The following is an 11,312-nucleotide window of genomic DNA, read 5'->3' on the forward strand; positions in this document are numbered from 1 at the left end:
ACAGATAAAGCTTCACTGGCTCAACCGCCATTCACCTCCTGCTGTGCCAAAGGTAGGTCCTAACAGGCCAAGAGACCATGAACTGAAACTACTGAAACCATGAGCCAAAATAAATCACTGTCCTGTAAGCTATTTCAAACATTTTGTTACAGCAATGAAAGCTGCCCTTTATTGATGTTCTCTATTTGGTGAGGTAATAGTTTCTGCTTTCCTTTAGTTCTATGGACATGGTTTCTTTTAGCTCTTTGAACATAGTTAAGGCAGCCAACTTAAAGTCTGTCTAGAAAGTCCTCAGGGAACATGTCTATTGCTTGACAATTTTTTTTCGGGGGTTACTGGGGATTGAACTCAGGTCTTTGCACTTGCAAGGCAGGCCACTGAACTGCTGAGCTAAATCCCTGGCCCTATTGCTTGACAATTTTAATATTACAACAAATAACACTAGAAATCATATTCTCTCCTCATCCTCAGGTTTTGTCATTGTTTTGCTTGTTGTCATCATTGCTGTTTGTTGCCCAATGACTTTTCTGAATGAATTCTGTATTCTTTGTCACGTGTGGCCACTAAATCTGTGTTCCTTCAGTTAGAGTGGCCAACTATGACTGGAAACAGATATCTTTGAGCCTTTATGAAATTTAAAGATCTCCCAAGCTGAGAATGGTGATGCATGCCTATAATCCCAGTACTCTGGGAGGCTGAGGCAGGAGGATGGCAAGTTCAAGCCCAGCCTGAGCAACTTACTGCCTTAGCAAGACTCTGTCTCAAAACTAAAAATAAAAAAGGACTGGAAATGTGGCCTAGTGAAAGGTCCTGGTTTCAATCATCAGTACAAAAACCACAAAACGTTACCAGTCTTTGCTGAGGGGCCATGTGTGCATGTCGGGTGCACTCTTACCAACCAGCCCAACAGTTAGTAACTTGGCATTAGTCTTCACTTCCTGCCTGTACACAGCCTCGAGGTGGGCCAGAGGGGAGAGTCTAGGGCCTTCTCAGGTCTTCCCTGAACACGCCCTGTTCGGGGATTTACAGGACTACACCAGAGCTTTCACCCTTTTGGGAATCTCATTCCCAGACCTTTATATCAAGCTTTTTGGTAGACTGTGAGTTGCTCTCCAGGCAGCAATGATTAAACCATTTACCTCCAAGTGCTTTGGATAAACATATCACCTCTACCTTTGGACAGTGGCTCTACCACCCGGCTGGTTCTGTTACACAAAGTAACAACAACAATGTTTCTGCTAGGATCTCATAGGGGAATCACCAGTTGGCCAATGAAATAAATCCCACCTCTCAGGGAACCGGGCCCCTCTTCACCTGCAACTCACCAGAAGTGTGACTGTTGTTTTCAGAATTGCTGCTTATCGGAATGGAAGAGGACAGGATTGAGAAAGCATAAAACAGGAAAAAACTTGCTGCTCCCTACTGACAGTCAGCTGTTTTTCTAAGTAAGTGCTTTTGAATTGCTACAAACCTTTAGTTAACTGAAACCATGTTACTGAAACCAGTAACTGTTGTAATTGCTTCTGACATTTTTGCCATTTTGTTTTGTTTTTTGTTTTTTAAATAGAAAGGTGGTATTTTAGAGTTCCATTCTCCCGGTAGCAGAGTATATTTGAGAGCTTATCGTGTAACTGTACAGATCAGGGATGGCTCCTTTCTGTTGGTGAGCAGTATGGCATTGTGTGGATGTGCCACACTGTTTCACTCACGGTTTTGTTTCGTTTTGTTGTTGTTGTTTTTTTTTTTTTTGAGGCAGCATCTTGCTATGTAGCCCAGGTTGGCCTTGAACTCCCAGCAATCCTCCTGAGTGCCGGAACTACAGGCTTGGACTGTTACGCCCAAGTCGTGAAGTCCCCAAAGACCACCAAGGAGTCAGGTCTGATGCAATTGCAAGAGGAGTTTATTGCAAGCTCGAGCCTGGACTCTCGGGTGTCACTGTCACAGCGGCTTCAGACCGAGAGCCCAGATCCATCTTTGAAGCAGGGTTATATAGGGTTAGGGAGACTTTTTCCTTTTATAGGTCCTATTTTTAGCTCTCGCTCACTATTGAATATTCGAGGGATACTGGGAGGGCACTTACTGGAAAATTACCTAATGCCTACATTCACAGAATCAATTCCTCTTTTTAAAGAACATCTGATTAAACAAATTCTATAATTAACAAAGAGTACATATATGAGCAATGACTAATGCCTATATTAACAATGGCTACCTATATAAGCTATGACTAGTACCTATACTGGCTAAATCAATTTCATCAATCCTCCTTTAAAAAACATTGATTAGTTTAAGCAGGAAGAATTCATCTTTAGATCATAAAAAGAGGGACAGAAACAGGGTGGAGATGCCCTAGGATAACTTGCCCTTAAAAGAGGAACAGAAACACAGAGAGACTGTCACATAGAATGGAAATTTTTTTTCCAGCTTTAATTGAGTTTATTGGTACATTTTAGGGATACAGTACAGTTACATCCATTGTTGGGAATTTGTACCTCTCCATGACATGTCTTGGTTCTCATTTTTCAGTTTACAGAAAGGAACTTTTGTATTTACTCTCTTTCAGGTAAGGGGCATGGAGCCCAACTTGACCTGAAAACTTGGTCCTCACAGGACCACCATGCCTGGCTCACTCACATTTTAATGGACATTAGGTTCTGTCCAGTTTCAAGTTATTGTAATATACTTGCTATATTTGCTTACATACAAGGCTCTAGGTAGGTGTGTGTTTTCATTTCTCTTGGATATCTGTCCAAGAATAATAGGACTGGATCATATGGGAAATACTTGTTTAAATCAGTAAGAAACTGTTCAATTGTTTTTCCAAGGTGGCTGGGTCATTTACCTGTCCACCAACAGTGTATTAGGATTCTAGTTGCTCCCTATTATTTCAAATCGTTGGTACGGACAAATTTTAAATTTAACTATTTTAACAGGCATGTCATGATAGTGCATTGAGACTAATGACATCGCTCATGTTTTCACATGCTTATTTGCTGGTTATGTAACTTCTAGGGGTCCAAGTATATAGCTTTAAGAATTAGGTTGCTGTCCTCCCTCTTATTGAACTGTAAAGGTCCATTGTCATATATAGATGTTGTGAAGCCATTTTCTGCCTTGTCTGTAGCTTATCTTTTCCTTTTCTAAATCGATATCTTTTGACTAATACAGATTTTTGCTGGAAATGCAGTTCAGTGGCAGAGTGCTTGCCTAGCATGTGGAAGACCTTGGGTTCAATCCCCCCCCAAAAAAAAAGAAAAATAAAAAAAAGCAATTGTCAAAAATTATAGCTTCTGATAGGCATGGTGACGCATACCTCTAATCCTAGCACTTGGGAAGCTGAGGCAGGAGGCTCACTCTGAATTCAAGGCCGGCCTAGGTTATATAGTGAGTTCAAGGCCAGTCTGAACTACATAGCTAAAGCAGAATTTAAAAGAAAATCAGTTTGGCTGGTTGAAAGCAGTCTAGTGGCTCCCACTCAGGTTCCTATGACGTCCTGGTTACTCAGGAATCTTCCTTCCTTAGGCAGTTACGTTCCTATAAATGAAGTTTTGTAACCTCTGAGGAACCATACGCTCTGTAAACAAGTGTGTTCTGTAAGCAAAGTTTATGGCCCTCTGTTCCCACATGATTCATAAGACATGATCTTCTTACAAGGCTAAATTACTAAACTGCCTTCCCTTGTTCTATTCCTGCCAACTCACTCACTGTGTCACTAGAACGACCACCCACCTTCAACTCAGTATATAAAAACTGGAACTTTTCTTTGTCAATCACTCAGCCTTGGAACAGGAGTTCACTGAGCCATTGTTCACCTTAATCAGTCCTCCTGATTCCCATTTGGTCTCTCTTGTCCCTTGGAATTCTGCAACATAGGGAGATCCTGTCTCAAAAAAAAAAAAAAAAAGCAAGAAAAAAGTATAGCTTTCAAATTATAGCTTTATTGAGAAATAGTTGAAATATAATAAACTACATATTTAAATTATATAATTCTATAAGGGTTACATATATATGCATCGCCATAATCAAGATACTGAACAGGGCTGGGGATTTAGCTCAGTGGTTCTGCCACCTGCCTTGCAAGCGCAAGGACCCAAGTTCAATCACAGATACAAAAAAAAAAAAAAAAGATACTGAACATAGGTATTAGTCCCAAAACCTTCCAGTTTATGACTCTTTATTATCCATCTGTGCTATCCCTTCCCAGCCTTCCCCAGGGAATAACTGGTCTGCTTTAATCCACATGAATTCGTTTGCATTTTCTAAAGTACTGCTGGCCAATCAAAACATGCCATGAGTCACATGTACAATTTTACACTTTCAGTGGGTACAGTACGAACTAAAATGAAATCAACATTTATAAAGTATTTAACCTGTCATATACCCAGAATATTATTCTAACATACAATCAACGTGAAGATTTACATATGAGATATTTTCACCTTGTCTTTTCTTCCTGTTCCTAGTCTTCAAAGTCAAGTGTACTGTCTGTGTTTAAAACGTGCCTCAGCTCAGAACCACATTGTCATCAGAGATATTTCATGTACATTTGGATCTTATGAGTTTCAAACTGAAGTAGTACATTCACCTTGCCAATTTAAAGCTTTTCTGATAACTGAATTAAGGACCAAGCAAATATTTTTCTTCAATAGCCTCATCCAAAGCAATACTACTGGCTTATCCTTTGAAGAAGAATTGATTTGAGGACAGGGGATTTAGCTCAGTGGTTCCACTGCCTGCCTCACAAGTGCAAGGACCCGGTACCAAAACAAAACAAAACTATATTTATAATTTGTGAATGGTGAATTAATTGATTTTTTATATCCTTAGGTCTTATATTCTGTGGGCAAGTTTTTGGTGGCTTTACTCAAAAACCATCCCTTTTAGCACAATGTCTTCAGTGGTCTTTTCCTTATAATTTTCTAACAAAATTCCCATAACTGAAATGCTTATTTCTTCTATTATTTCACTGCACAAAAATAATTCTGCTGTTTTCTGTCCGAACTTGAGCTATTTTATAGTTGGCCCACGTTACAAGCTCAGTTCCTGGTACAAATTGTTTACGGAATTTTTTAAAACTCTGATTCTAGTTGACAGATTTCTATTTTGACAATTGAGAGGAATTTTTATATAAATTTATTATGTGTTTGCCAGAAATGTCTCCTGACATTATCTGCTTTATTAATTTGAAGTATTTGTTTTGCCCTACCACTGCCCCTTTGTGAGTCTTTGTGGAATTTGCAATATGTGTTCTTTCAATCTTTTTCTTTCTTTTCCATTCCATCACAGCCACAGCTCCTATATTGCCACTTGATTTGATAGTATACCTCAGTATAAAAGTTTAGAATTTTTCTGTGCTTATCTTTTAAACCAGAAAAAGGAATTAATTATATCATGATGAAAATAAGAATATTTCAATTTTATTGCTAGTTACCATTCATCTATCACTATAACCAATGTTATCTACATAAAAATATTCAAATATATACAGTACTGTGTCCCCGTGGTACATAGAAAAATATCACTCACATTGAATCAGTTCACTGATATCATCTAGAGGGGTTAAAATGTTTTAGTGTGTGTAACATAGATGGTTCTTTTGAATCTAAACCCTCAACCCAGGGCCTTTGCACTGAGCCCTTTCTACTTTTTATTTTGAGACGTTCTCACTAAGTTGCCCAGGTGGGACTTGAGTTTGTGATCCTCCTGCCTCAGCCTCCCTCAGTGCACCATCACGCACACCTTATGGATGGTTTTTGACCCACAGTGGTTCAACTTGATGATTTTTCACTTTCATCCTGGTAGAAACCACACTTTGAGCTTTGAATGATCTTCTTCTGGGCTTGGAATATGTAGCACCTCCCACTCCCCTTTCTGGATACTGGGCAGTGGTAACAAAGGGTAAAGAACTCATACCTGGAGGTGGTTATATGCAGTACATTTGGACCCCATACTTTTAATTTACAGTGGGTTTGTTGGACGTGACTCCACTGTATGTCAGGGGGCACCTGGGCCGGAAATAATCAGATACACCCATCTCACAAACCACAATCTAATTAAAATCTTACAGAATGCAATGGCTGGGGCTGGAGGTGTAGCTCAGTCTCACTGCGCCTGTCTCACAAGCACAAGGTCCTGAGTTTGATCCCTGGTACAAAAAAAAAAAAAAAAAAAAAGCAGTGGTTAAAGGATTGCAGTTCTACCAAAATAATAAAGTTGCTTCATGGGAAAAATATTGTAGTTTTAAAGTTCAAAGTTACATCAATTAAGTAAAATTTAGTTAATTATGTTGTACTAGTCACACATGATGTGCCCACCAGCTACATGGGGCTGGTAGCTGCTGTGTCTTTTGGACAGTTTCATATAAATGGAATTACTTGGTGCACACACATTCTTTCTTTCTGGTATCTCTAGTTTGTGACTATTACAAATAAAGGTACCATGGGTATTTCGGTAATGCTACCTGTGGGACAAGCTTTCATTTATTTCTTGAATAAATACCTAGGAATTGAATGACCAGGTCACCGCATGTGTATGTTTAACCTTTTACGAAACTGTTAAAAATATTTTCCAAAGTAGTTATCCCCGTGAGCGGCCTATGAGAGTTCCACGTTTTGTACATTTCTGTCAACACTTAGTGTGATTAGCTTAAATTGTAGCCATTCTAACGGGTGAATAGTTATATCTCATTGTGGTTTTAAATAGAATTTTCCTAGTGACCAGTGATATTGAGCATTCTCTCTTATGCTTGTTTTTTTTCTTTTTCAAGAAAGATTTCATTCAAATCCTTTGCCCAATTTGCCTCGAGGAGAGGGAGAAATTGACTTATTATTCAGTTTTAAGAACTCTTTATGTATTTTTAGATACAAGTTTAGATACGTATTTTATAGATTTTAGCCCTTTCTAAAGTAGCTTGCATTTTTATTTAATGGTACCTTTCACCACGCAAAAGTTCATAATTTTGATGAAGTCTGATTAATCGATATTTTATTTTTGCCAATTGTGGATTTTGTGTTGTATCTAAGGACTCTTTGCCTAATCTAAACTCACCGTGATTTCCTTCTGTGTTTCCTTCTGAAGGTTTTAGTTTTACCTTTCACATTTAGACCTAGCACCTTTTTTGAGATATATGGTTTTTTGGTTTTTTTTGTATAAGCCGAGGTTAGGTTGCATTTCATACGTTTTTGCAGGTGAGTATCCAAAATTACAGCATTGTGTGTTTTTTTTTCCTAAAGATTATCATTGATTCCATGAAAATGACTTTGCACCTCTCTCAAAAATTCTCTGGGGAAGTAGCAGGGGTTAGGGTCCAAGCTGCAGGTCAGAGCAGCTGGGAGAGCGAAGGCCCGAGGGGTGGGCCCAAACCCTTCCTTGGCCTCCTCGCTCCTCTCCACCAGCTACAATGGGCGCACACCTCCGCCCCAGGAAAAGGAGAAGGAACTGCAAGGAAGAAGATAATCATCTCCTTTCCCACCAGAGCAAAAGGACTAGTGGAAACCCTGTCTTTCCGGACTCCTGGGACACAGAGGACCATTCCCGAAGAGTGTGCAGTGGGCTGGGGATTTAGCTCAGTGGTTCTGCCGCCTGCGTCACAAGCGTAAGGTCCCAAATTTGATCTCCGTCTTCGAGCAGTGACAGAGGCGGCAGCAGCATCAGCATCCATAGCCCAGACAGGGCCAGTGAGCCAGAGAGCGGCTTAAACCAGGTCATGCCCAGATCCAGCCCTAAAGCCCTCAGACCACGCCTGAGTGGTCTGCGGTGCCCTTACTTCCACATCAACCAGACCCTGAAGGAGGCCCACTTTCACAGCCTGTGGCACCGAGGATGGCCTTTGACAAGATGCACCGGAAATTCTTACCTTCTGTGAAGGTACAGTGCTGTGCAGATGTGATACTTCAACTTACCATTTGTTCTGAAAAATTGCAAGCACAAAAAAACCTGCCTGTTGGCTTTTCGGCCCATTTGAAATAGCAGGTTAATGGGCAGTTGTTTACTTGTGGTTCTGCTGCACTATTGCAATTTCAAAGCAATTTATTGTAGGATTCTTTTGAGGGAGGGTATAGGACCCACGTCAAGGGAGCGGTGTGAGGAAATTTCGTCTGTGCGTCTCATCCACAGTGTGTCAGGTTCAGGCTGATTTCTGAATCCATCAGCTAGAAGTTCTACTTTATGTAAAAGGGTCTTTTAGAAGTGTGGAATATTCCATTTTAAAAAATTCAATAAACTAGCAAAGAGTAGTTACCATGAAAAAAAATTTTTTTTCCAAAAGATAGGAAGCTTGATTCAGTCTTGCACTGACATTAATCGCCATACAACGTCTTAGTATATAGACTTCCTGTGGAAAGGGCGCTGTGTTTCCACAGAGCAATCGGATCCAGTTTACTGTGGAAGTGAAGCACTCTCGCAAGTGATAGTCTCCACTCTTTGTTATATATTCGCCCTTCCAGGGAGAATTTCCTTCAGACTCTTGTATAGCCAGGTAACTTCTGTATCACTGTTCCCCCAGAGCCTGCACCTGAGACTTTACTAGAAAATACTGCACAGTTCCGGAAGTCAAGGAACACGTGACCACTGTGGGTCCCACGAAAAGCTCGTATGTTGTGTCAGGGGCTTCTGCCATCTTACATCGTTCCATCTTGTCGGGTCAGTGGCCAAGGCACAGATGGATGCTGATAAGGCCTGAGCTAGCCAAAATGATGTCCAAAGTAACACACAGGGAAGTCACCCCCCGCCAGGACTAGGGGACCACATTCCATTACTGACTCTGGAACGGTATGGCTTAGAAGGAAAAGAGCAGAGGCGCAGTCCGTCAAACAAGACAGTAGAATTTAAGGAGACAGGCATGCTCCTCTGTTATTTTGTCATACTGAAGAGCCAGAGTTTGAATAAGGAAGGAGAGGATGTTTCATCTTCCTCCCTGACGAGCCGTCTGAAGAGGGAGCCAGGCTGCGTCGGGTCACCTGCTCAGGAAAGTGCTGGGGGTCCAACCTGCCATTGGATGTAGAGAAAGTGCCTTAGAGCCCACCTGAAGCCTCTGCCTACTTCCTGTCCCCTCCCTCTGCCCTGCAGCCCACACCCCTCTACTTGAAAGCCACACTGCACACAGCAGAGCTGAGTTGCTTGGATGGCTCTGGTTAGAGGACTCTGCTGTTTCTCAGGGTTGAAAAGGATGTGGGGAACAGCATGGGCTTCTGTTTTCTGATAACTCAAATCTTGAAGATGAAGCCTGTTCCCGAAGAGAGTAACACGCACCTTGTTTCCACAGTCTGTTCCTCTGGTAGGGATAGAATTTAAAGGCCAGTAGCGGGACAGGGAAACTAGTGTTATGGGGAAGAGTCACAGCACAGGCCACGCTTAAAGAGCGTGGGGTTTTGACAAAGAATTTTGGATATTTTTTTAAATTCTTCACTAACTCTCACCCAGATTTAAAAACCAGATGTTTGACAAGAACTTTGGGTCTTAATGGGTTTGATGGCAGGGAATATGGAAAGGACATGTTTGTTGCTAACATTTCATCTAACAATAAAAGAAACAACAACTAAATGCTCTAAGAAGACAAGCTGAGCTGTCAAACAGACGTGTATATAACACACTTCAGAAACACCCAGGAGGACTCCCTCGGGCTTAAACGATGGCTTCCTACTGAAACAAACTGTGTATTAACAAGAAAATGCAAAAATGGAGGAAGCAAACTCATTGCCCACTCATCTAAGATAGGGAAGATGAAACCATCACCAGGACAGAAGGATTTTCTCCAAATTAGTACACTCAACAATGCTGGGTTGGCAGTTATCCCTCTTACTCTACTTAATGCAAGAAACCATCTTCATCCTGTTTGCACACCGTCTACAGCCTTGCAGTGTGGGATACATTTCTATTATAAGGCTATTTAGTAGTGTCAAAGGGTGTGTGTTAAATCTTCTATTGTTTCAAGCTCTAGGAAAACCTTGTATTTCTCTATTGTGCCACCATTAAAAGCAGCATTAGTCAAAAAACATCCACTGGCCATGTTTATGTGGGTCTATGTTTACTTTCTATCCTTTTGAATTGATCTATTATATTCTGTCTTATTTCTTTGACCTATGTGTCTACCTAGCTTATTGCCAATACTACACTGTCTTGATTGCTGTATACTTACAATAAGTCTTTCATTTGGGTAGCCTGAATTTTCCAACTTTATTCTTTTTTATGTTTTGACTTAGTTTCCTTGCTTTTACACATAAATTTTAGAATAAATTTGTACATAGCTACAAAAGTCTTGGAATGCTCTTGATTGGTGTGTTAAGTTTACAAGTCAGGTAGCAAGTATTTATATCATTCCTGTACCTACCCTTCTACTTTGCAAACTGGTATACCTCTTGGTTTATCGAAATCCTTCTAGATTTCTTTTAGTTATTTCTAGTACCAATGTCTATATCTGTTTGATAGGGTTATACCTAAGCATCTCATTGTTTTTGGCACTAAATGGTATTTTTTGAATTTCCCTTTCCAATTGTTTGGCTAATACATAGAAGTGTGATTGTACGTTGCATACTTTATAACTATAAATTTATTTATAGCTCTACTTTTTTCTATAGATTTCTTGAGATTTTTTTATGGAGATAAGCCAAGCATGCTGCGAATAGCAAGAGTTTTAGTTATTCCTTTCTAATCTGTATTCTCTCTAGATATTTTTCTTGCCTTATTGCCCTGGTTTATTCTTATAGTACAATGTTGACTAGAAACAGTGGTATGTACTTGTCGTCTCAGCTACTTGGGAGGCTGAGGCAGGAGTATAACTTGAGCCCAGAAGTGTAAGACCAGCCTGGGTAACGTGGTAAGACCCCTCATTTCAAAAAAAAGGGGAGGGAACCATGCCTGCTCCCGACCCAGCAGCCATCGCTCAAGTGCCGGAAAGGTAGGCCGGCCAGATCCACCGCGGGAAGGAGAACCATGCCTGCTCCCGACCTAGCCGCCATTGCTCAAGAGCCAAGAAGGTAGCCGCGTGGGCACCCCTGAACCCCCATAATCCCCCCCGCTAAAGACCCCTCTTCAAAAAAAAGGGGAGGGAACCATGCCTGCTCCCGACCCAGCAGCCATCGCTCAAGTGCCGGAAAGGTAGGCCGGCCAGATCCACCGCGGGAAGGAGAACCATGCCTGCTCCCGACCTAGCCGCCATTGTGCTCGAGAGACCTGGAATAGCATTGCGGAGTTCAACCATTCAGAAGGATGGGAACTCAATCTGGGCCTTGCAGCCCGAGGTCAGTCAGCGTCATGGGGTTCAGCCATCAGCTAACTGAGATCAGGGGTCTTGCATCCTCGCTCTGTCTGAGAGC

The 11,312-nt window shown here is 41.2% G+C and overlaps 1 pseudogene; it reads left to right on the forward strand.

Annotated features, from left to right (window-relative positions):
• The first annotated feature begins 7,399 nt into the window (after positions 1–7,399).
• On the forward strand, positions 7,400–7,864 carry LOC117286559 (annotated as a pseudogene).
• The last annotated feature ends 3,448 nt before the right edge of the window (positions 7,865–11,312 follow it).

Source organism: Fukomys damarensis, unplaced genomic scaffold (genome assembly GCF_012274545.1).
Source record: "Fukomys damarensis isolate Sample0158 unplaced genomic scaffold, DMR_v1.0_HiC HiC_scaffold_17, whole genome shotgun sequence".
In the NCBI taxonomy this organism is placed as follows: domain Eukaryota; kingdom Metazoa; phylum Chordata; class Mammalia; order Rodentia; family Bathyergidae; genus Fukomys; species Fukomys damarensis.